A 26,400-nucleotide genomic window follows, 5' to 3' on the forward strand; every position below is an offset into this window, starting at 1 on the left:
AAACCCTTTCATCTTTTAAGAGTCTGCACGGGGCCTTGGAAGAGTGGGATATGTCTGATACCCCACATTTTCTCCTCTCTTTGTAAAGAGGAAGTTTAATAGCACTGAAGCAGCCTGGAGCTCAGGGTTTAATACAAGCATTGCAACTGGGTTTAGGAATAAGAGACCTTGAATGCTACCTTGCTTGTTCACTCTTGTTTATTCAGGATTTAGCAGCATTTCTGAAGCCAAATGTTGATGCTCCTTGGCTCTGAAGAACAAGGAAATCCACACACAATTAGGAAGCAGACGGTAATGGAAAGTACACGGGATTGGGCATCCACATACTTTGTATCCATCACTAATTTGCTGAAAATTGTATTTTTCATACCTGTAAAATAGCAGGGTGTGGCTGAGGAGAGTATAGACAACTTCAAATTCCTATTCAGGTTCTACTGTTTTGTAAGTTCGGACATGTCTTAGCATACCTTGGATAGTCTTTGCCAGTTTCTTTCCAGGTATTTCAACAACAATCAGCATGGGATGCACTTGCATGTGCCTCTCCCTTCTCTAGCAGCCTTCAGATTCTAGGAAGATGATGTGTACAAAAGAAAAAAAAACAAGCCATTTCTCAGTGATCTTTTTAGTATACAGAAAAGTGATAGGAGACATGGAAGACAAACTGCCTACTTCCTGCACAATATGAGGCAAAACACCAACTTCAGGGGACTGCAGAATGGAAGTCTTAGCTCTTCCCTATCACCTCCCAGCCAGTGGGAAGTCAAAAAGAATGGTGACTCCTCATGCTTACAGAGGGCAGTGTTATTTCAAAGACTATGGTGAGTTCCCCAGCTCTCAGCAAGGGTGCCATCTAACCCCCAGCTCTCAGCAAGGGTGCCATCTCACCACTCCCCCTTGGTACCCTCAATGGAGCTTCTAAATCAACACCAAAGGAGGCGCAGTCTTTAGGGAAACTCCAAGCCTCAGGAACCACCTCATTAAACTGGTGTCTTAGCTGAAGAGACAGTAGTGGGGGTGAAGTGGCAACAACAAGATGTTCATATGCACCCTCTGATTAATTTACAGGGGGAAATTGTCTTATAACTTTCCACCTGAGTGTCTGCCTCTGCATAGCCATGGAGCAGTAGCCTAGAAACAATAACAGTGATGATAACAATGAGAACAACACCCACTCTGTTTAAGCTCTAGCCCCAGGCAACCCCCTTACCTGATGTGACATCAGAAGGAAAGCACATGGGATTGTCTCCCTCGGGAATGTCTGGGAAATCCTATCCTTGCTTGGGTCTTGGGCTGCCACATTTCTATCAAAAGCAAAATGGAGAAAGAAGAATTTAAAAAGTTATTGGGAAGCAAGGAATAAGTGAAAGGAGAGAAAACTCAGTTTTTTGCTTTACAGCCTGTGATATATGCAAGCTAACCAATTAAAGAATATCAGAGCTAGAAACGTTCTCAGAGATGTAGTCCAATGTCCTCCTGTTTTAGATGAAGAAATACCACAGACAGGTGAAGGAATTCATTCACAATCTCACGGTGTGAGGACCACTTGATGGTTAGGAGTTATGGTTGCAGACAGAAATGAATGGGCCTGAAGAGTGGAAGAAACAGGTGGGAAAGCCAAGATACTGATTTCTATTAAGTTTTAGGAATCATGATCAATAGTATTAGTGACTCTTAAGGAGGGTGATAAAAGGGGCAGAGTCCAGGATGTTCTCAGATTTCTAGCATGGGAGACTGGGTACATCTTGGTGACATGTACTAAGATGGGAGAAACCAGAGAGGAAACAGGTCAAGAGATTGACACTGTGTGTCTTATTTGAGAAGGAAATTCAGTTGCAACACCCAATAATCAATTAGGGTTGCAACCCAGGAGAGAGGTTCCGATTTGAGAGACAACATTTACTGTGGGTGACAATCAAAGCCATGGGAATGGATGAGGTCTTTGAGAAATAATTTGTAAAAGGGAGTGGAGAACAGAGCATCTGAAAGAGATGGCTGCTTGAGAGGCAGAGAGAGGAAAAAGAAATGGGGAAACTGAGGAGTAGCCAGTTGGGTGGCGGGTAGAACCTGGAATAGGGATGTGGGAGTCAAGAACAGCTCACTGCAGAATGTAGCATCCATGGAGCTCACATGTGCTTAGCCAGGCTCTCAGACCTTTTGCTCTTTCCTGGTCAGGATAAGGCAGGAAAGTCTCCAACATATTTGCTCTGATTTGCTCTCCTGCATGTCCCAATATGAAGTTTTGAGGCTCCTGAAGCAAAGTCAGTTTTCCCAGATACAACCCAGAGTGAATCCTCTAGAATCAGCCTCTGCTAAGAGATTTCCCAAATGCTCCATATAGCCCATTCGTAGTGTCCTGCATTGAGGGTCAGGTAAGGATGCTGCTCATTCGGTATCTGTTAAATCACAATGACTCGGACTGTCTCGTGTTTAGAAGACTCACACAGAGCTTTGCAGAAAAGATGAGAGGAAGACAGAAGAGAGGAAAAAGAGTAAGGAAGAGCACGGGAAAAAAAGTAGTTGAAACAAATACCTAAATAGAAGTCTCTGTGCTTTCAAAGCTTTGATTTCTCAAGCAAAACGTTCCTTAGGTGAAAAAGCCACCCCTTATTCATTTTTCATTTTTACCTTTCTAGTGTTTGGTGTAAAGTAGGAGCATAAATCCTGTCCCATGAATTCATTCAAGAGTCCTAATGCTAATTCTATCACAAAAACCAGCACAAAATGCCCAACCATTCAGTCTAACAGGGTTTGAGACCCAATGTGCTGCTCCTTCATGCTTCTCCTGAGAGCGATTTTCCTTGGTTACCCTCACCCTCCCTTTCATTGGGTTCCCCAAGCTCTGGCTTCTCCAAAGCATTTGAAGAATAAGTAGCCATTCTTCATGTGACCTGTTCATTTTTTTCAAAATGAAAAGTTGTACAAAGCATGCAGAAAAGCATAAAAATATGCATTGGTCTTAAGAAGCCCAGGGCTGTCCCAACAAATTACTCCCACAATTTTCCACTGTGGGTGCCCAGATGGGTTAGATGGTGCTCAAGATTCTTCAGTTTATTTCATGACTTATGCAGCCAGCTCCTCAGGAGGTATGGAAAATGAGAGAGCCCAGTCTGGAACCTCAAACCTTCAGACTGCCAAGGGCTGGTAGGATTTCCCCAGCATCCAATCTTCATCCTTAAAAGGGTCTGCTCTGCCAAGGACCCATTCTCTTGATTTCAGCTCAATGATCTTGTCTGCCTTGGCAGGGCCTGCTCACAACAAGCTTGGATGTCATGGAATTTCGGGGAAGAAAGAGGATTAAATACTTCTCCATGTTACTTCTTGCCCTCCCTGAAACAGTTGACTGGACTCTAACACTTAGTTTGGGGAAGAATTTTACCCTGAAGCCATCTGGCAAGGCAAAAGACATGTCTTTTCCTATTCTGCTTTCCTTGGGAGTAATAGGCCAAGAGAGATTCATGTTTGCCTCACAAAGAGGAGGTGACCGTGGTTTCTGGAGACACCTCGCTTTAAGGCAGTGGAGTCAAGAGGGAAGAGGCTGGAAAAGCAGGATGCTTACTTTACCTCCACCTCTCACTCCCCTGGGGACTTGTCTATGGTCAAATCCCTAAAGACTCTCTTTTCACATTGATAAATCGGGGGCAAGAACCACATAGCTCACCTCAGTTTAGTAAGGCCAAAACAAGAGAGTAGTGAGGATTTGAGAAGCACTGACATGGAAATTATAAACAATGAAGCCCTCTATAAACAGGCTCTTGGCTGAGTTTTAGAGGAGGATTTCTTCATCTAGTTTGGGGCAAGTCAGTTCATCCATATAACTCTCACAAATCTGATCCAAAGTGTGCAACTCGATTCCTTCTGCATCTCCTTCCCTCACATTGCTCATTTCTACAGGACACAGTATATTTCAGCACATAACTGCACATCAAGTAAAACTGACTTGGGAGGGGTGGCAGCTAACCAGAATTTGAGTTCTTGTTCAGTGACATGGAATGTATGAAGCAAGGGCCTGGCTAAACAGCTTTATATAATAGACAGAGTAAAGTAGGGTAGCACCAACAAAGAAATCGAGTAAGCCTTTGGAGCTTCTTGTCCTGACCAAGTTCACCTGTAGTGAGGAGAGAACACCCATTCATGGATCACTCAGGTGGTGACAAGGAGATGAGGTAATGCCTTTACTTTCACAGCATATGAGTGGCCTCTCTGGGCTGTGGGCAGAAGCTGCCATGGCCTGGAGGAAGGTCCTGCCATCTTGAAATTGCCCCCATATCACCCTTCCACATTCCTTTTGTTTTTGTAAATGTATGTCTGTCTATATAATCTCTCCCTCTATCCTGGCAGGAAACTCATTTTGTAATGGAACAAAATCAGTAAGCCAGAGTGTCCACTAAATCATTGTTGAGATATACAAAGGGGCTGGGTTGATACTTGGTGTAGAAGAAAGAAAGACAAAGTGGCCCTGAAGATGAGTCTGGGCCGAGAGAAAACAGATCAGGCACCCTGAGACCTGGGAGGCATAAGCATGACGAATTTCTACCTTCTGTCTTGGGTACAATGTCAACCAAATGTGTCTTTCCACTTTACATCTCAAAACTCAGGTAATGGGGTAGGAAAGCTTAGTGTAACTGAGACAGAACTGAGGACAATGAAGTCTGCTGGCCTGGCTTCCCACTGTAATAACATACTGGACATTCATCTCAGCTAAGCTACTTCAGACAACAAAGGAAAGGTGTTAGGATGTCAAATAATTAGGACTAGGCCTATGTTGCTGCCGTACATTGTATTTATGCCTAGCTGTGTAACACAGAGCAAGTCATTGCTCTCTGGAATTTTTCATCTGTAAAATTATATTACAGCTAAGAACTGACCTACCAGAGGGCAAGAGAGTCCCAGCCCTTTAACACCCTGGTATTGCATAAGGGTTGCTCAACCCAAGGGTCATGATGCGTAACTCTCTGTCCATGCAGCGTCATTTGTGTGGCTACAATTTCCTGCTGTACCCCCAGCCCAACGCCAGGAAATCTCTCCTCTGTTTTTTATGGATCTTTTGTTCGTATGTGCTATTTCTTCTTTTCTTTGTAGGTTATGAGAAATGGAAGCAAAAGAGGAGGGCTAGTGATCTAGTAGGAACTGGATTTCAGTTTTGAATCTGAGCACTTGGTGACATGAGATAGGGTGTTGATAGGTTCACCCATCACCTAACAGCAGAGCAGGGAGAAGATAAGACGGAATGCCAAGCACAAGAATAGATTTCTGAAGGGTCCCAGGACCCATGCAGAGGGGCCAGACCCGCACAGATCCCTATAGTAACTTAGGAGCTGGCACGAGGCAGTGAATTTAGGGGCAGTCGGTCCTTCACTCGAGGTATGTCCCTTTATGGTCTGGCAGCCAGGTGTATGCCAGCTTTTCAGGGGCAGGCACTGAAAGCTGCTGTGGGAAGCACAGCTGGCAGACTCTCCAGATTCTCAAAATTTCACCACTGTCCCTGGTATGTTGGCTAGGCCTGCCTCACTCCTTTCCCTCTTACTAACTCTCAAGAAAGGGATGCCAACCTGTCTGCTTTGTCTGGGAGACTTCCGCTGCATTTCTGAGAAATACTGGCTATTAAGAATACCTTCCGGCCTCGGGTCCTCCCCAGTTCAATCAGCCACAGACAGGGTATTTGTCCCCTCCTTACACCTTGAGGGACAATCCACCCACCTGCCTCCTCACTCTCAATGCTTACCCAGCCTAGGCTGGAGCCCACCTGAAATGCGGAGGGCCAGGACAACTCTATTCAGAAGCAAGGGGTATAGGAGACTTTGTAATGTTTGAGGCTTTGGGTTTCTGAAAATATCACTGTGTTTTTGCTGAGTCATGGCCAGTTTTCCTGATCTCCATTTTTCCTCCTACTACTTTTGCCCCTTTTGTCTGATCCTCATTCCTTGGAACTCAGATATCACAAAATATCTCCTGGGAACAGATGCACTGAGGCACTGCTACTCTCTTTCTCTCTCTCTCCCTATCACTCTTTCTCTATCTCTCTCTCTCTCTCTCTCTCTCTCACACACACACACACACACAGAGGAAACCTCATGAAACCTACAGGAAAAAGTGTTAGGTTGGTGCAAAAGTACTTTGCGATTTTTGTCATTCCTTTTAATGGCAAAAAACACCATTACTTTTGCACCAACCTAATAATTGGCATATTCAATTACTTCTCAAGCGACTGATTGCCTAATTTCTTTTCCTTTTAAAAAAATTTACGTTCTATCTGTGGAAAACAATATATAGTTTTGTTTTTAAAATTATTCAAACTGAAAAGTACAAAAAAGTTTAAAAAATCACTCCAGTATTCCATTATTAAGACCACCCTTGTTACTTTTATGTAAGAATGATTCCTGTGATCTCTCAATGTATACTGATAGGCATAATTTTGTAACAATGAGATCTTACTGCTGTTTACTTTTTAAAATCAAAAGTATTAAGTTTGCCTGAATTTAGACTAAGAAAAAGATTATTATGAACCTTTAAAAATTCCTAATATAAAAAAATGTCACTTTCACACATCAAATATTCATTCCTAAAAGGAATATTTTTGTTTGGGGTAGGGGGAGAAGCTGCAAAACTTTAAGATGTGGGAATCATGATTTTTTTAACTCATATATTTTAGACCCTGGCTTTTAGGGCCATGGCTTGTATTTTACACCTGTTTTAAAGCTATGTTCTTCAAAAATAAAATTAGAACCCACCAGATGTTTTAATTATTCTTTACACTCTTGCTTCAACACTTTTGCATCGTGCTTGCTATCTATATAACACTAAGAATCCCTTTCCACTGGGATAATAATCTAGAAAGGGGGAAGAGAAGGAGAGGTTAAGGAAGAGACTGAGAGGATCAGATCTCTAGAGAAAATCCATTTGAAGCAAGGTAGACTGGCTTTCTGCCTAATTCCCCCTTTCTTTTAGCAAAAACAGTTTAATAATTAGCTTTAGCCAGATTTCTGGACAATTAGTCCTCCCACCACAACCTGCCCTACACCATTGTGACTTGGAAAAAAAAATTAACCCCATTTTAATGGTACTGATCTACTTACATATGTTCTTATAAAACTGCTTTAAAAATGGAGCATAAGTAAGTGTAACGCTTAGAAAGCTATGGGGCATGTTTCAGCACCAAACCATCACTGAATTCAAAACAGCATGGGTACACAGGTATTCCAATCTGTACTCACATCTCTCCTAACATATTAGGATGTGCCATAGGATAGGTCAAGGTTGCTTATTAAACTTTCAATCTTGTTCTTTGGCATCCCAAACCCTCTGACCTCTCATACTTCCTACCCCAGGAGAACCTGCCCTTCCATCCACAGCATTTTATCCTGCCATCTTGGTCTCTCAATCTTCCCTCCTCCTTTTCTCCCCTTCCAGTGTGCTCCGCAGAAGTCATGAGCCTGGGCGCTTGCAGCTCCCGCTCAGGAATGCGCTTGCCTTGCTTTCGTCCTTTCTCTTATCAGAGAAGGGTGGAGAAGAGAGAAGATGAGCAAATATGCCGTAAGAGGTGAAAGGCAGGGTCTGTCAGCTCCACTCTGCTGATGATTGGTGTCATGTTGCACTGGCTTTGTGGCTGGGCCCTTGTGAAATGTGGGAATAGTGGTGGGGTGAGGGACAGATTATTTGAAATTTACCATCTCTCTCCTGTTGGTTTTGTTGGTTTCTCTACTCCTAGAAGCAGAGGGAAAAGAGGTGGAAGTTAAATATGTGGTGATGGTACTACCTTTTAATTGGTGTCTCCAAATATCCTCCAGAGCCGATTGTCTCAGCATCGGCAAGCATGAAACGAGGGTCTTTTTAAAGATCATTTTCTTTCTTGGACCGAGGTTTCTTTGTTTGTGATTCTGACTTCCATTCCTGTGTCTCTGTGGTGGGCCTTGAATAGAGGACTAGAAGGAGAAGAATAAGAAGAAAAGTATATATCAGGTGCTTTTAAAAAAATCAATTCAAACAAAAATTGCAAAAGGGTGTCTGGACAGCTAGGATGACAGTGACCAGAGCCGGAGAGAGGCTCTGCCTGGTAACAGAGCTCTGATTGGCCAGACCTGTACAAGGAATAGGCCTATAGCGACGGCTCTGAGCTGTGCTTCTGCAGGCAGCTGAACTTGGCAGGCCCCAGCAAGCCCTGCAAAGATAGGCTCAAAACAATCCAGAGTACAGACAGCTGCTGGTAAGCAGAAGCTGTGAGTACTGACAGCACTTGGGGTTGTGAGCCTGCCACTTAACTCTACAGCCTACTGCCTCTGCTTCTTGTGGTTGGATTTCTGTCTTCCAGATGATTAACTCTTAGAGACGTGGTCTTACCAACAATGGTAACAGAGGCAGGGAGTGCCTTTGAAAAACAATTGGCCAGGGAGTCAGGTGCTGGGGTCTAGGTCTATACCAGGCATTAAATACTGTATGTGCATGAACAGGGGACTTACTGTCTGCTTGACACTGTGGTACATGCTCCACAACACCAATCCCTCATACGGCCCAAGGAGATAGAAACAGTTATGATCCCATTTTCCAGACAAGGGAACAGAATCAGGCCCAGCACGCAGTCTGCAACTATTTGGGGGCATATGTGGACTCTCAACTATCTACCCGTCGACAGCAGTTCAGTGTCGACTGGAAAACAGGCTGCTCTAAGGCAATGATGTCTTCTGGCCAAGTTTGGGCTGAAATTGAAGTATTAGGTGGAGCCAATTGTTCCTCTTATTAAAAATAAAACACTGGGAGAAAATATTGAAAAACGATGACTATTTTTAAGTGAGGAATTAATAGACATTAATTAATAGATATTTGTATTCACAAATTGAGTACTTGAATGCAGTTTAAAATGAAGGGACTGGCCAGGTTTAGTGGCTTATGCCTGTAATCCCAGCACTCTGGGACGCCAAGGCGGGAGGATCACCTGAGGCCAGAAGTTCAAGACTAGCCTTGCCAACATGGTGAAATCCTGTCTCTACTACAAATACAAAAATTAGCCTGGCATGGTGATGTGTGCCTGTAGTCCCAGCTACTCAGGAGGTTGAGGGAGGAGAATCGCTTGAACCTGGGAGGCAGAGGTTGAAGTGAGCCGAGATCACGCCACTGCACTCCAGCCTGGGTGACAGAGCAAGGCTCCACCTCAAAAAAAAAAAAAAAAAGGGACTGTATCTATAAGCATGAAAACATATAGTTCAAAAACATATTGTTTACTGAAAACAAATTGCAAAACAATTCATACAGTGTATTATTCAGCCAAAATTTTAAAACTACAAAGCAATACCATCTATTGTCTGATACATAAAATCTATAATAAGCTAATAAAAATATGGCCTGGAATACTATATATCAAATTATTGACAGTGGTCATCGCTGGAGAGAAAGAAGCAAGACTAGGATGGAGAGGAGGAACAAAATGGTTTTCAACTTTCACTGTGAGATATACTATCTGAAGCCTAAGTGACAAAAAGTGAACATTTTGAATATGAGCAGGGGATATGTGTATCATATTATTCTTCTGTTTTTTTCTGAATTAGAAAAAAATAGGAGGATCTTTCCTGGGGGCATCTTGATTATGCCATCCTGCTCATGTGATGGCAAGAAACTCATCCATGGTGCTATTGCTCCTAAAGTGTGTGTGCTGTTTTGAAATTAAAAGAAAGCAGGAAAAGTCAAGAGTCCTCTTTTCCAGAGGGAAAAACTTGCAGAACCTGTGGAGTTGTGTCCCCATGCTATTGAAAATCCTTACTCTTCCCTTCCCTTCTCAGCCAGAAAGCAGCCTTTCTTATTTTTTTATTTTTATTTTTTGTACAGGGCTCCCAGTCAGCCTCAAGGGTCTATGTATGCTAATGTGATTGCTGTGTTATTCTAACCACTTCAAAAGTCATGTTCACTTATCTGTGAAAACAAGTTCTCATTCATTGCACCCTATTTGCCTTCATGTCTCAGGAAATAGGGACGGGCAAATCACGTGGCAGGTGGGAAGAAAATAAAGGAATGTTGTACACACACCCTACTCTGAAGACCAGAGTGGAAAGGGAACCTATCTGTGTATCCCAAGGGGGCTGTGAGCAGGAGAGAAAGACAGAAATACAGCAGAGAGATGTGACTTACATGTCCTAATCTCGCCACTCCTAAGGTGAACCCCAAGATTAGAAGGAGGCATAGTGAACATTTTCCAGCTAGATATGGAAAGAACCTGAGAATATTTGGAGGAGGTGACCAGTGACACTGTTTGCTAAACACATCTTTAGGGAGACAGGGAGCATCTTGGAGGAGCCTCACACAGAGCCATATTCAGCATGGCCTGAGTGAGGGCGGAAAGTTTAGCAGCGGAGCGGGAAAGTGACCAGCTAGGCAAGCCTCCAGCAGCACTGCTTGCACTCCATGGCCTGCCTGGGGTGAACAGTGGACCTAAGGATTCATAGGTGCTCCAGAGAGGGACAAGGAGGTACTAAGAGGGCCCTGAGTTAAGAAAAAGATACCACATTGCCCCCAAATGCCACTGGGGACCAGTGGTGCAGAGTGAATCAACTGATGACTGTGATACACCGTTCAGTTTGTCCTCTGTCATCAGAATAAATATCAGATATCATCATCGAGGAAAGCACAAAGAAGAGAGAGCTTTTGAGAGCTGTTTACCTAGAATTTAAATTCATCATGTTCACTTTAGTACCTCTTTAAATGCTCAATTCCTGTGAAAACATGTATTGTAACCCAGTGCTCTCACTCTAAAAGCTGTGGTAGAAGGTGTGGAGTTTTAAGTGTGGAAGAGGGTATGTGGTAAATAGAAAAGGTAAATAGAAAGCGTTTTAAAACTCTGGGTCAATGCACACACATATCCACATGCAGAATGCACAAATGAACTCTACGAGGGCTCTGACACTAAGAAACTGGCAGTACCTGGACTACAGATTCAGCAAGAACAAGTCCACAAACTGAGCAGGCGGTTAATGAGCTTAGCATCCATCATCCCTGGCTCTCAGTATGGCCCTGGAATTCTTGGTTGCAATAAAATATAAAAGAGAACCTGAAAAGAAGCTTGGCTATGAGCAAGTAAGGCTTCCTTCATTTGCCTGGTCCCGCAGGCTCTCTGTTGCAGTGGCGGCAAGCCCACCCAGATGGGATGTGCTCTGCAACTTCAAGCAGCCCTGTCACCAGTGAGGGTGGCAGCAATGCTCCAGGCCCCTTGGGCAGGGGAGGTAAGAAGCCATGCCATCTGGTCCTGCCCCCCTTGCTAACCTGGGCAGCGGGTGCATTCCTCAGTTCCTTCTGACCCATGGGCTGTCCTGAAGTGAACTCTGCTCAACTCCATCCCCTCTGCTCGCCTGCTCCCTGCAGAGTGAGCCCGCCCCTTGCTGGCTAGGCCTTCCCTGCCTTATTTGGTTTAAATTACTTTTTTGAACTTTGGTCTCATTATTTTTGGACCGTCATTTGGTCTGGAAGATTTTCTTTCCACGGGTTCCTTCTGTTCTTCCTTTTCACCCTCTTGAATGCGCTTCCCAAGGCCTCTTTCTGCAGTTTCTTTTGGGTGGTTTTTATTACCTTCATGCATCTAATCTGAGTAGGGAGAAGCTCCAAGATCATTGTTATCTTCCCCCTTGGAATCCTGCTTGTTTGGTTGTTATGGGAGCTTCTCCGTTTAAAGGGCTGGGGAACTCTGCTTCTCCAGGAGCTCGTGACCCAGCTCCCAGAATGGCCTTTTCCAACACAACATGAGAAACCAGCTTCAGTGGCAACCCTGCAGGGCCACAGCCCATCCTCACTCTCAGAAACAGACCCGTAGATCTGGGGCCGCCCCTCTAGGAATACGCCTAAAGATACCATGGCACTACTTCTTTCTCTCCTCTGGTAGCAAGCGTTTGATTTTGTAGTTGAACTGGTTTGGATGGTTCAGGCTGCAAGTAACAGAATGTATCTCAACTGGCTTGAGCAATTAAGAAAACATTATCTTCCATAACAAAAGTCTATGGGTAGGACAATTCTGAGGCTGGTGAATTCAGAGTTCACTGACGTCAACAAGGCCCTGGTTCTTTCTGTCTTCCTGCTCTAGCACCCCCATGTCTAACCCATGGTCCTTGGGTTAGCTAACCTACTGGTGAAACGTGACTACCATAATCTTACCCATTGTTATGGTCTGAGTGTTCGTGTTCCCCCAAATTTCTATGTTGAAACCTAACCACCAATGTGATAATATTAAAAGGTAGGGCCTTTGGGAAGTGATTCGGTTATGAGGGTGGAGGCTTCATGATTGGGATTAGTGCCTTTAAAAAAGAAGTTCCAGAGGCCTGTCTTGCCCCTTCCACCATGTGAGGACACAGTGAGAAGCACCATCTATTAACTGGGAAGCTGGCTCTCACCAGACATTGAATCTGCCAGTGCCTTGATCGTGGACTTCCTAGATTCCAGAACTGTAAGAAATAAATTTCTGTTGTTTATAAGCTACTTAGTTTATGGTACTTTGTTATAGAAGCCCAAAAGACCAAGACACCCAGACACCACAACATCCAACAGAAAAGAGAGCTCATCTATTCGCACATGAATCCACCTTTCATGGGAACCCCTCCCTGGGATAAGGCCTGCTCTCACATCTTATTGCCCATGCCCAAACCAATTTCTATCAAGAAGAACAGGACCACTATTGACTCGGATCAACCATAAATAAAGTTCTGGGGTTGAAGATGGGGCTCCTTCTTTCCAGAAGTTCGCAGCTTCACAGAGGAAGGCAGAGGCCTGAACGCACCAGTAGGCCTTTTAAAAGAGAGGAAAGGGGGAATGTGCTGATGGACAGACTCACAGCTCTGTCTGCTACCCTGTAAGGGAAAATCCAGATTTCTGCCATAAAATTTTTGTACCTGTATTTCTGATTCACCCTACTTCTCTCCAGTAACTCTGATGCTTTTTGTTTTCTACTGTCTCTCTATTTTTTATGTCTCCCAGGGAGGCAGAATAGTATAGCAATTCAGTACTTGAATTTAGAGTTAATTAATCCTGGATTTGAGACCTAGCTCTACCATTTACTAGCTGGGAACTTTTTTCAAGTTACCTTACCTTATCTCTCTGGATTTTTGTTTTCTCATTCAGAATAGCAAATAATAATAGCAACCACTTATATAGAGATTACTATATACCAACAAGTCTCCTAAGTCTTCACATATATCAACACATTTAAGTTGCAGTGAGATAGATATTCCTACTCCCCACTTTTAAAATGAGAGAGTCTGGGTGCAGTGTCTCATGTCTATAATCCTAGCACTTCAAGAGATCGGGGTAGGAGAATTCCTCGAGCCTAGTAGTTCAAGACCAGCCTGGGCGATGTAGCGAGACTCCGTCTCTATGAAAACAAGAAACTTAGCCAGGAGTGGTGTTGCACACCTGTGATTCCAGCTACATGGGAGGCTGTGACAGGAGGATTGCTTGACCCCAGGAGGTGAGGCTGTAGTGAGCCAGTTAGTGCCACTGCACTTCAGCCTGGGTTAAAGAGCATGACCTAGTCTCAAAAAAAAAATAATAATAATAAATGAACGAAACATGGCACAGAGAAGTTAAGTGAGCTGCCAAAATCACACGGCTTGTGAGGAGCAAAGCTGTGATCTAACACTATAGAGTCTATGATTCCCAATCACTTCATCACACTGCCTCTTTCCCTCCTCCCCGCGTCAGAAGTTTAAGAGTAGAGATTTAATAGGCAGAAGAAAGAGAAAGGAAAACAGCTCTCTATCTAGTGAGAGAGAGAGAACTTCTGAGAGGAGAGGCCCTCATACTGTCTCTTAATGAAATAGAAAGGCAATCAAAACAGTGCTCATAGGCTGAAGATTATTAAGAAGATAACACAGGTCAAACATTTAGCAGAGTGGCTTGTGTTCAACATAAAGTAGCATATACTGTAAATATTAGGTAAGAAATTCTACACAATCACTTCACATGTATACAAGTCAGCCTGGCATATAGTGAGATAATTAAACAGCCCTTTTCTGGTCCTTCTTGGGCCAAATCTCTCACAACTTGTTCTAGAACCTAGCCCATGGTTTACTTACAAAGTATTCCTTTTACTTTCCTAGCTATGAATAGAACAAAGCAAAACCTCTGTGAGTACAAAATTATGTGATCCAGAGCCTCTGCCTGTGTCTACCTGGCTGTGACCTAGAGAGTCCTGTCCAAATCCTTCTCCAGATCTAAGGAAATCCCGCATTGCCATAAACTCATACTGGTCCTACTTCTGTTTCCGCAGCCATACAGTGCTACCTCTCACTTTATTCTCCTTTAAAAATCATGAAATATTTCTAACACAGGATATAAAAAATTCTAGACAACAACTTAAAACACACACATGTGCCACAACCAAAATTTTGAAAAATGTTAATGCTATCATGTATGTTTCAGGCCTTTTAAAAATAAATAAAACACTAAAATACACTGAAGCCCCATCCCCTTGTTTTCTTCCCCTTTTTGGTAACCCCACACCTAAAGATATGTATCCTACTTCCATGAGTTTTATATTTTTAGTACATTTTTATACAAAAGCATTTATTATTGTTTTGTGTACCTGGTAACTTTAAAAATAAATGATGTCATACTGTTTATAAGATTCTGCTCCTTGTTTTTTAGTAAATCGATGTTTTTACTTCTTTTGTGTTTTCTCCTTTTATGCTTCTTTTTTAAACCTTTTTTTTCTCCTTGCCTGTCTTGTGTTGGATTAATAGAGCTTTAGCTATTCTCTCCACATCAACACCTTTTCACCAATCAGCTTCTGAATTAGATGTTAAATTGTATTTCTTATATTTTAATGGTTACTGATAAATTGTTAAATATACATATATACAGTCTTGCATCACTTAATGACAGGAATATGTTTGAGAAATGTCTCATCAGGTAATTTTGTCATTGTGCAAACATCATAGAGTGTACTTACACAACCCTAGATGGTATCGCTGACTACACATCTAGGCTATATGGTATAGCTTATTGCTCCTGGGTTACAAACCTGTACAGCATGTTTTGGTAATGAATACTGTAGAAAACTCTAAGTATTTGTGTATCTAAACATATTTAAATAGAGAAAAGGTATGGTAAAAATATGGTATTATAATCTTCTGGGACCACCATCATATATGTAGTCCATCATTGACCAAAATACTGTGCAGTGCATGACCTCACAAAAATTTTTACTAAGTTCTAAGTTTATTCATAATTTCTAGAATCCTCTTAAAACAGGAATCTTAGTATGTTTTAACTAGTTTATTGAGCACTCCCTACCACCAACGTTCTTTGATGCTATTGTCTAGACTTTCAGCTCCATTTTTAATACAAAATTTATTTTTAGAAGTTAGTAGTTAATGCACTTTTACTGAACTACTTTACAACTTTTTCTCTCTTGCTCCCAATTGTTCCCTCTGATTTCACTTTTCTCGTTTTTGAACTAAATGCAAGGACCTGGGAGCAGTAAATTTTCTTAGTCCTTTTGTAACTTAATGTATCCTTATTTTGCCCTCACAATTGAATAGTTTAGCTGGGATGAAATTCTAGGTTGACTTTTTTTCTTACTACTATGAAGATATCAACTAATCTATAATGGGGGGTCTAATCTAGCTGAAGATCATTCTTTTGTCAATATAATCGTTAATCCTTTATGAGTAAGCTGTCTTTTCCTTCTGGTAGCTTCTAACATGCATTTATTTTTATTATTCATGTTCTACAGTTTCACTGCAGTGTAAATAGATGTGGTTTTATTTTCATTTGTTCCGTTTGCATTTTATATGAACTTTTACCAAAAGATTCACAACTTCAATTCTGGAAACTTACATCATTCTCTATTTTTCTTGGAACTCCTAATCGGATGCATATTGGAGTCTCTCAATCCATTTCTATTCCCCTTAACTTCCCATACAAACATTAATATGTTTGTATGCGTACATACGTATAATTTTTCTTTTTGTCTATATTTTGTTTATATTCCTGAGTTCTGTTTTCCCATTGTAACAGATCCTCCAGAGAAACAGAACCATTATGGTGTGTACATATATAGAGAGAGATTTGTTATAAGAAATTGTCTGACACAATTAGGGAGACTTTTAAGTCCAAATCTGCAGTGTGGGCCAGCAGGCTTGAGATCCAGGAGAGCTGATGGTGCAAATGAAGTCCTATTAAGTGATCCGCTGGAGAATCTCCTCTTACGTGAGAGAAGATTGGCTTTTGTTCTATTCAGTCCTGCTCATCTGATTTGATGAGACCCACTCATTTTATGGAAGGTAATCTGCTTTACTCTGCCAACTGAAATGTTCGTATCACCCAAAAATATCCACACAGAAACACCCAGAATAATGTTTGACCAAATATCTGGGCAACCCACAGCCCAGTCAAATTGCCACATAAAATTAATTATCACTGCCATTTAAATACTCTCTTTATGGTTTGGCTCTAAACTCTACTTCAGAGTTTACTCCATTTATTGAGTATTTTTTAAAATAGCAATTTTTAGTACATAATTTACTACTGTTACTATAAATATTCTCTTATATAGATTTAATTTTTGCTTTTTGTGTTTCATGATTTCTTGTTTTATCTTTTAATTTTTTATTATACTTTATCTCTGTGACAATCCTAAAGACTTCATTTTAAATCATTTTCAGATTGTCCTATCATTTTCATTTAATCCGAAGTGAATTTATTTTCCCACATTTTATTTTGTTAAGTGCTTGTCTTATGGTTAATATTCCTCATATGTCTCAGATTTTGGTTTTATAGGTTCATGTTCTATGAGTTCACTTCAAGTTATATATGGGCAGTTTGGGATTTCTATCTTGGTGTGATATTAGGAATATCAGATTTAATCTCTGTATTAGTCCATTTTCACACTGCTAATAAAGACATACCTGAGACTGGGTAATTTACAGAGAAAAAGAGGTTTAATGGACTCAAAGTTCCCTGTGGCTGAGCAGGCCTCACAATTATGGTGAAAGATGAAGGAAGAACAAAGGGACTTCTCACATGGCGGCCGGCAAGAGAAAAATGAGAACCAAGCAAAAACAGCTTCCCATTATGAAACCATCAGATCTCCTGAAACTTATTCACTAGCACTAACAATATGAGGGAAAACACACCCATGATTCAATTACCTCCCACCAGGTCCCTCGTGCAACATGTGGGAATTATGGGAGCGACAATTCAAGATGAGATTTGGGTGGGGACACATGAAGCCATATCAATCTCTAAGTTAGCAGGTGCTTTGACCTAGGCCTTCCCTCAGGGGCTGTGCTCCACCTTCTTCTGCCTTGCTAGACATGTGGTTCTATGTAAGCCATAGATTCATATTGCAGCATCTTTCCCCAGCCTCTTCATGACTTGACAGCAAAAGCAGAGAGATGGGGATTTCTAATTTTAAACTAACAATTTTAAACTAACAGAACTGCATATGCAGCTGCCTCTGCCTACTTTTTTGACCCATGGCCCCACAGGCCTGGAGATTTAACTACATTGACGTGACTTGTATTTTACTCATCACTGTGATGGGTCAAAAGCAGAGTAAAGGCCTCAAAACGTGAAGTGACAACATGGTTTTGACTAAAATTCTCCCATTTCTATTCACTGTCTATTGTTACAGCTTCTCTAATGTGTTCTCTTCATATTCCCGGCAATCTCTGGAGGCTTCCGATAAAAACAGGGTCTTTAATTGCCCCCCTTTTCCAGTCAGGTCCCCAATAAGAAACAGATGTTATACTCAAATGGGGTAATTGAGGAGAGTTTACTAAAGGGACTGCTTGCAAATATGTAGTCAAGCTAAGAGAAATTGGAAAGGATTGGTGAAGCTCCCAAGCCAACAACAACAGGCCTAGTAGAGAATTATCACTGTACCATAGGAGAGAGCTGCCTGGCAAGAGTGCTAGCCTTTGATAGAGGAACATGGTCCACTACTGAACCTTAACTTGGTAAAGAGAGAGACAAAGAAGTAAATACTCCCAACTCCTTCTCCTGCCCTTTGATCCTCTGCTTCCCATTGGCTGAACTCAACAGGAAATCAAGGGACCCCTTAACATAGTCAAGAAAGGTCAGCCTCTCAGGGCACAGAGTAGGGCAAGGAGTGGATCTGGGTGTGGTAAAGAGAGAACACCCAGAATATAGAATAGCCCAAGACTACATTTCTCAGGTCACTTCCATCTTAACAATACAGAAATAAATCATCTTCTTTTTCCACTTCTCCTCTGTAGCTAATGCCTTTTTTACTTTTTTTTTTTTTTAATTTCATAGGTCATTTCTTGAAAGAGTTGTCTAAAGGCACCGTTCGCGCTTTATTCTTATTTGCTACTCAACCTACTGTTGTTCAGTTTCTGACTTTATAACCCCCTGAAGTTTCTCTCCGGGAGGTTACTGATTTCTTGCTGAATTATAAACCCAATCCAAACTTTTGGATGCTTATCAACTGCATCAAGGCACACCTTGCCTGAAGCCTCCTCCCCTCTTGATCTGTGTGTGACCACTTTCTCTCAGTTCCCCTCTCTTGAAACTGCAGAGGCAGCATGTAAGAGGAGCAGCTACCTGGGCTGAACTAAGACCTGAAGGCCCCAAGGGAATGAGGCTAGTGATAGCCAGAGGTGTAGTGTAGGGCCCAGGGTGGGGAGCATGTCCCAACAGAGGAAACAGCACATGTGGTATCCATTGCTTCTTATTTGTCATCAGTGGCTGCATGGTTGACCACCAAACTCTACAGGGTCACTCCGAAGAATGGAAAAAGCTGAAGTGGTCTAGAAGAAATGGGATTTTCTATAGGAAAGACATAAAGAAAACTTGACAGAGGTATCTGTTTTTAAAAATACATAAATCTTGGCCTTGGCCAACACTCATTTGGTGTGACCCTTTCACCCAAGACCACTTCTTCATCCCACTAGAGCCTCAGTTCTCAGCACTGAGCAATATCAGCTGACAGCCTTTCATCCAGCAGGACAACAGAACTGTGGGGCCCCCAGCAGAGACAGGGCTGTCAGTGAGGCCTGTCCTGGTGGGCTGTCATCCCACATGGAGAGGTGAGAAAAGTAGGGTGGAAGAGGAAGTGGTGCTGAAGACTGAGGAGGCAGGTGGAATTCAAAGTTGGTCTTTTTTTTCTTTTCCAAATTAAAGAGATGTTTTCTCTGCCACAACTTCTGGGCCCTGATACAGCAATAAGTCAAACACCAGCATTCATCCCCTTGCAAATGGGAACCACCTCCCCACCTTGGAGCACAGACAGATTGCAATTGAGAGGCCCAGTGGAAAAAGCTGAGTATGGCTGGGCAGCCTCACACAGGCCTTTGCCTCTAGATCCCCTTGAGCTCCCTTCCCAAGAGTCCTTGACAAATATGCAGGGCTAAGAGGCTGTCCAAGGAGTGCAGCCGTCTCAGCCACTCATTACCAAGGCTCAAAACCACAGGGGCAGGAAGAGCAGACAGAGCTGGGTAGGATCCGTCTCTGGTGAGGTTTGGAAACAGGAGATACCCCTGACTGGCAGGCTGAATTGATGTGGTCTGGCCTAGGGGGAAGGGGATGGACAGAATGACCATCACCACTCTCAGCCAGCCCAGTGGGTCTATGAAAAGAGACATTTGATTCATTCTCGGGCTCTACCCAAGTGACTCTGAAATATTCCTAGACAGTTGCCAGGACAGTCAATAGTGGGTGAAACAAAGACCCAGAAGCCAAAATTCTGGGCGTCCGAGCTGCTTCCTTCAACCTTCTTTAAGTGTTTTCCTTTATGTTTGTTCCTTTATGGCTTGTTCCCCTTCTCTGATAAACTGCAAGACCCCTGAGGTCAGAGGTGCTTTCCTCTCTGCCCACTCCTTCCCCCTTTTGCTTTCTTTCTCCTGCAAACCAATGCTAGGACACCTTAAAAAGAAGAATTCCTGATGGACTCAAGATGATTTATCTAATTTGCAACTGGTCAGCCACAGGGCTACGGAGAGGGTGAGCAAGATTGGGGCTGGCAAGAATGATGAGAAGGAAAAAACCTGGAGCCATGATTACTCATTCATGGTCTTCCAGTTTATATTCTACTCTGATGACCAAGAAAGAGAAAAAGAATTAGTAAAAAAGAAAAATATATATAGACAGACTGCCCTCCCAGACACAGAAAAATGATTTTCTTACCTGTAAGAAAATTCCACCAAACATGAAGATTAAATGGGGACCTAAAATCTGATACCTACCAGTATCTGGACACACCTGGATCCTGTGGAGGTGGCTCTGTGCAGGCAGACAAGTTGGAGGGGCAGATGGAATTAGTCAAGTAGGGAGAGTCAAAGAGAGTAAGCCAGGAAAGCCCTCCCGCAGGAAGAATTTTGAGTAAGGATTTGTGAATGAGAAATCCAGAATAAAAAGAGGCAGGTACTGTTCTCTACAGAGAACTGTGGTCAGAAGCGGATATTCGCATGAGGGCTGGTCATGCAGACAAAGACTAGGAAACATTCTAGGAGAGCCCAAAAATAAGGGGAAGTGGGCGCATAGTGAAATGGGGCTGGGGGAGTGAGGTGATGGAGAGACGCTGTCCTAAAAGCTCAAGCTGGAGTGAGTACAAGGGGACATTGGGAGCCAAGTCAGAGATCCACCCCAGCATCTCTGGAGGTCTGTAAGAAGCTGTGGTCTCTCTCTTCTCGCAAGGAGAATCACAGGAGCTCTGATGCCTCAGAATTTCCCATGCAGGCAGATCAAGGGGAGAAGGAGAGATGCTTTCTCCAAAGAGCTCAAGAGGAGTCAGGAGAAGGTGGGATTAGCAGCCAGCAGGCAAAGGCATGGACCTCTGGTAACGCCTTTAGAGAGATCTTCCTTTCTCCTGTGGTGGGTACGGGGAGGTTGGGATGGATATAAAGAGGCCTGATGGAAAGTCTGTGGATTTACATCAAGTGTGAGGGGAAGGACCCTGGAAAGGACAGCAGTACAGGAAAGTCAACATGCCACTGGCCTTCATTGTACTGGCCACCCTGGACTGAGGCTTGTCCATGTTGTTTTTTGTTTGTCCTACACCCACAGCACAGATGGCCCATAGTGTGGAGGAAGCTCATTTCAAGTCCATCTTCAGTCAACTAAAGTTCAACAAATGATTTCAAGTCCGTCTTCAGTCAACTTCAGCGGACTAAAGTTCAACAAATGATTTTTCAATGCCTATCTCAAGCCAGGCACGGGTTTGTTACTGGAAAGCAACACAGGATGTTAACAGAATGGACGTTTCTGCCCTAGAAGAAATGTCTGCATTCTACAAAGAAAAATGGCAGCCAGCCACCATGGCTCACGCCTGTAATCCCAACACTTTGGGAGGCAAAGTCAGGAGGATCGTTTAAGGCCAGGAGTTCAAGACCATCCTGGGCAACATAGCAAAACTTGATTTCGCGGCCTACAAACAATTTTTAAAACATAGCCAGGCATGGTGGTTTGCGCCTATCATCCTAGCTACTCAGGAGGCTGAAGCATGACGATTGCTTAAGCCCAGGAGTTGGAGGTTACTGTGAGCTATGATTGCACCACTGCACTCCAGCCTAAAGCCAGGCAACAGAGTGAGATTCTGTCTTTAAAAAAAAAATAATAATGTTTAAAAAAAGGAAAAATGGAAACCAAACAAGTAAACAAATCGGGCATAATCATTTAGTTGCTACTCAATACTCTGACGAAGATAAAATACCCAGGCCATGCCGGGCATGTGGCTCACACCTGTAACCCCAGCACTTTGGGATGCCGAGGACGGTGGACCATGAGGTCAAGAGTTCGAGACCATCCTGACCAACATGGTGAAATCCGTCTCTACTAAAAATACAAAAATTAGCTGGGCATGGTGGCGGCACCCACCCCAGCTACCAGGAGGCTGAGGCAGGAGAATCGCTTGAACCCAGGAGGCAGAGGTTGCAGTGAGCCAAGATGGCACCACTGCACTCCAGCCTGGCGACAGAATGAGACTCCATCTCAAAAAAAAAAATATATATATATATATATATCTCCAGGCCAAAGAGGGATGGAAGTGGCATGCTAGAGAGTGACTGGCAGTACCAGGAGGTGAGCAAATGCCCCTGGGAGGGCTGGATGTCAGTGCTGGGAGAAGAATGGCGGCAAGGGGCAGCCCAGAGGAGAGGCAGGGGGAGTGTCTCCCCAGCAGAAGGGAGAAGCACACTCAATGACCAAATCTCTGTTGGCCAGGTGGGTCCTGATTCAGACCCCAAGAAAGGGTTCCTGGATCTCAAACAAGAAAGAATTCAGGGCAAGTCCATACAGTAAAGTGAAAGCAAGTTTATTAAGAAAGTAGAAGAATCAGGCCGGAAGGCCAGCCTCAAGCCTGGTAATCCCAGCATCTCTTGCGGGAGGCCGAGACGGGCAGATCACGAGGTCAGAGATCAAGACTACCTGGCCAACCCAGTGAAACCCCCGTCTCTACTGAAAAAAATACAAAAACTAGCTGGCGAGGTATGGCGCCTGTAGTCCTGTAGTTACTTGGGAGGCTGGAGGCAGGAGAGCGAATCGAGGGCGGAGCTTGCAGTGAGCTGAGATCCGCCACTGCACTCCAGCCCCGGTGATGAGCGGTGACCTCGGCTCCCAAAAAAAAAAAAAAAAAAGAAAGTAGAAGAATCAAAGAATGGCTACTCCATAGACAGAGCAGCCCCGAAGGCTGCTAAGGCTGCCATTTTATGGTTATTTCTTGATTATATGCTAAACAAAAGGTGGATTATTCTTGCCTCCCATTTTTAGATCATATAGGGTGACTTTCTGACGTTGCCATTGCATCTATAAAGTGTCATGGTGCTGGTGGGAGCATAGCAATGAGGACGATCAGCGGTCACTTTCGTCACCGTATTGACTTTAGTGGGTTTTAGCCGGCTCCTTTACTGCAACCTGTTTTATTAGCAAGGTCTTTATGATCCGTATTTTGTGCTGACCTCTTATTCATCCTGTGACTTAGAGTGCCTAACCCTCTGGGAATGCAGCCCGGTAGGTCTTAGCCTTATTTTACCCAGCTCCTATTTAAGATGGAGTTGCTGTGGTTCAAATGCCTCCGACACTGGGGCTTATAAAAAGAAAACTAATAAGATATTCAATGTTCAGAGTGAGGGCTGTGGCTATAATGTCACACCCACAGACAGAAGAGAGGAAAGAAAAGTAAGCTATTGAATGTTTAAGTGGGTCTTAACAGAGGCCAAGATAGAGAGAGACAAAAAGAAATGGGCAGCAGGACAGCAGCATGTCTCCTATGTGTGTGTGTCTGTGTGTCTGTGTGGGTGTGTGTATGCATGCATGCAACTCTCATAGTTAATTGGTTTGTGCCCATGGAGTCGGTAAGAGTGCAGCCACTAAGCTCATGTCTGAACACTGCTATAGAGAGCTGGGCAGAGGCTGAATCTGTCTCTAGGAAAGTAATTTAGAGGAGTGGAGAGAAAAGCTCTGTGAGCCAGCGCCTGGGGCCTCTCCACTCTCCGGCACAGCTGCCCGTGTTTTCAGGGTCTGTCTTTCCACAAGATGGTCAGAGCCTCAGGCACAGGGCTGTGCTCAGTACGTCTACAATAGCCACATCAAGCAAAAGCAGAGATTTTCTTTGCACCCCAACCTTTATTATTGTTTCAAGTCAAGGAAATAGGGAGATGGCTGGCACTGAACACTGGACTAATTTCCAAGATTTGTGGGTTCCAGGCCTGGCTGTCCCACTAACTCTCATATTACTTTCCCTCTATGGGTTTTACTTTCCCTATATAAAAATTAGGAGACTGGATGCTGATTTCTAAGGGATTTTCCAGCTCTGATAGTTTCATAAATATAGGAAGTTCATAATAAGAGATACATGGGAACGCTAAGCAGCTACAGCATAGCAACATCAAAAATCAAATGGACCAGGGAGATGAGCTACATTGGTTCAGGAAGTATCTGGCTGAAAGTAGCAGAAAATGTAACAAAGAATGGCTTAAGCTAAAAGGGTGTTATTTTCTCTTAGAATAACAACTGAATAGGTATAACCTGGAGTCTATCCTAGGTAGGAAAGAAGTGATGTTTGGTTAGGGGTGACTGGTTATCAGCTAATGCACTTGGGGGATAAGAAAAACATGATGACCTTCAGGGGCATATGGCAAGCAAGGGAGAGAGGGCCAAAGAAGACCAGTGTGGTCTGTGCAGGGATTCAGTGGTTACCATTTAGAGGAAGAGTTTGGGGAGACAAAATCACCTGCAGGTGGCCTTGAGACAGGGTTGTTGAAGTGCAATGAGGAAAAAGAGGAAACTAATTTCATCTGGACTTTGATCCTTTCTTAGCATCCCTTACAGATCACAAACTCCTATTTTTATTTTATTTTATTTTATTTTATTCTTGGGAGAGATGGGGTCCCGCTATGCTGACCAGGCTGGTCTCCAATTCCTGGCTTCAAGCAATCCTCCTGCCTGAGCCTCCCAAAGTGCTGGGATCATGAGTGTGCCAAGACAACCACAAACTCAATCATCCCCACTTCACCCTCTTCTGCCTTTCCCGACAGATACATCTAGAACATTAATAGAAGAGGTAGCAGAGGTGAGAATGCAGCAGCACAGACACCAATACCAGCCTGACCTGAGTGGACAGTAACCGGCCTGCAAATGGCAAAGCTGGGAAGGAAAGGAAGCTGGTGGCATTGCAAGTCTGTATCTCAAAAAAGGAGGCATTGGGATGGCAACATTGCCAATGGGCTAGAAGCAAGAGTGAGAGCCAGAAGAATCTACCCTACTATTTGCCAGGTATACCACAGAAGCCAAGTAAACTGCTTCTTTCCTGGGGAGGGTCTCTGTGCTCCAAGGACCACACTCATCCTAGCAACAGGAAGCTCTTTAGTGCCAGCCTGTCCCAATGGACTTCAATGGCTATATCTCCTGTTAATGCCTTTTTCGTTTTGCTCTCTCAAGATCTTAACTACAACTGCCCCTATCACTCCAAATGAGATCACAATTTTTGCGAGACCTGCAAACAGGACAGCTTTAGAGTGTACCCAAAATACAAGGACATAGAATCAAATTCCATGAACCCCTATAAATCATGAGACTACTGGAATGAAAGCCCCATGGGGGCTAGACTTTGCTGTTTTCCCACTGATGATTCTTGAGTGATAAGAACCAGGCCTGGCACATAGTAGGTACCTACTATGTGTGTTGAATATGAGCAGCAGTGTCAAAGACCTGCACTAGCACTGCACCCAGTAACATCCCTCCCTGCCAGTCATCAATGACCTTGCCAAAGACCAGGTTCTTTGATTCTTCCTTGCCTCTGGTGAAGTTTCTGTGCACCTGAGGTTAGGGAGTGAGCTCTCTTCCTCTTCACAGCCCAGCGTCCTAGGTACCTTGCCTCTCATAGAACTTGTTCCTATTTCTCACAAGGTCTTAACACTCAGATATCCAACTTGCCAGCATTCAAACATGACACTTTCCTCTGCAGCCTGGAAGACAACCATACTTGCCTTCTGGGGGTCAAAACAGCCTCAGAGCCTCCCAGAAGCCAGCTCTTGGGTTTCTCTCCCACCCCCTCCCCTCTGCCACTTGCTAGGAGTTTCCACAAATGCTGTGGTCATGACTCATTTGATGAGGCAGGAAGGGGTCAAGGGGTGGAGGGAGCAAAGAGTCCCAGGTTGCCAGAGACTGGGCAGCTCAGGAGGAAGCAAAGTCTAGGCAAACAATCACTCTTGTCTCCCCACTGCCCCACCAGCCCACCCGTTCCTCATGGAAACAAAGTGGATCTGAGGTGAAACATCTGTTTTGCTTTGAGCAGATTTCATTTGTCTTTTCTTTTTCTCCTTTGTTTTAACCCTCTCTTTGCCACTAGCAAGCTTGCCAAATCAACCTCACTCCATCCATCTCCTCAGGGACAACCAACCTTCTAGAGGGACATTTTCCAGTTGACAGACTTTAAGGGATGATTTGTCCCTTTTCCTCCCTTGGGCTACCGTGTATCTGAACTGAGATCAGAGCATTAAACAATGTCTGCCCATTTCATTCACCCAACAGTTTTCTATTGAGAGGGAAGTATAAGCCCAACACTGTGCTAGTTGCTGGAGACACAATGATCAGAAAGACAGATACGGTCCTTTGGAAGCTTGAACTCATATTCCAGTGCAGGAGAGAGACAAAGGAGCAAACCAATAAATAAATAAGTCACCACAACTTGTTATACATGCTTAAGAGGTTAATAACGAGGGCGTCTGGAAAGCTATTCATGGGGGCAAAGTCACAGAAGGTCACAGAAGATCAAGAAGTTCATTTCATGGAGACGACATTTAAATGGAGATACTGAGGATGACAAAGAGATAACTATGGAAAGAAATGAGTAAAGGGGATTTTGAGGAAAAAAAGACAGAGTAATGACTGTTAAGGGACAGAAAAGAGCTTAACGTTTTGTTATACAATTTTCAGAATTGTATTACAAAATGTTTATAAAATCCCCATTGACTTAAA

General features: G+C 43.4%; 1 long non-coding RNA gene across 3 annotated transcripts in view; it reads right to left on the reverse strand.

Annotated features, from left to right (window-relative positions):
• The window catches only part of LOC103876524, a 106,820-nt gene that overhangs the window by 49,474 nt on the left and 30,946 nt on the right, over window positions 1-26,400 (reverse strand). For 2 of the 3 annotated variants that reach the window (XR_002516443.2, XR_002516444.2), the window contains 4 exons: window positions 7,754-7,919; window positions 1,208-1,301; window positions 468-566; window positions 180-250 (listed from right to left, as the gene is read on the reverse strand). This is a non-coding gene — a long non-coding RNA (uncharacterized LOC103876524). Of the gene's footprint in view, window positions 1-179; window positions 371-467; window positions 567-1,207; window positions 1,302-7,753; window positions 7,920-26,400 lie in introns of all 3 variants that reach the window. The other variant, XR_002516445.2, reaches the window with a different exon arrangement.

Source organism: Papio anubis, chromosome 10, assembly GCF_008728515.1.
Source record: "Papio anubis isolate 15944 chromosome 10, Panubis1.0, whole genome shotgun sequence".
In the NCBI taxonomy this organism is placed as follows: domain Eukaryota; kingdom Metazoa; phylum Chordata; class Mammalia; order Primates; family Cercopithecidae; genus Papio; species Papio anubis.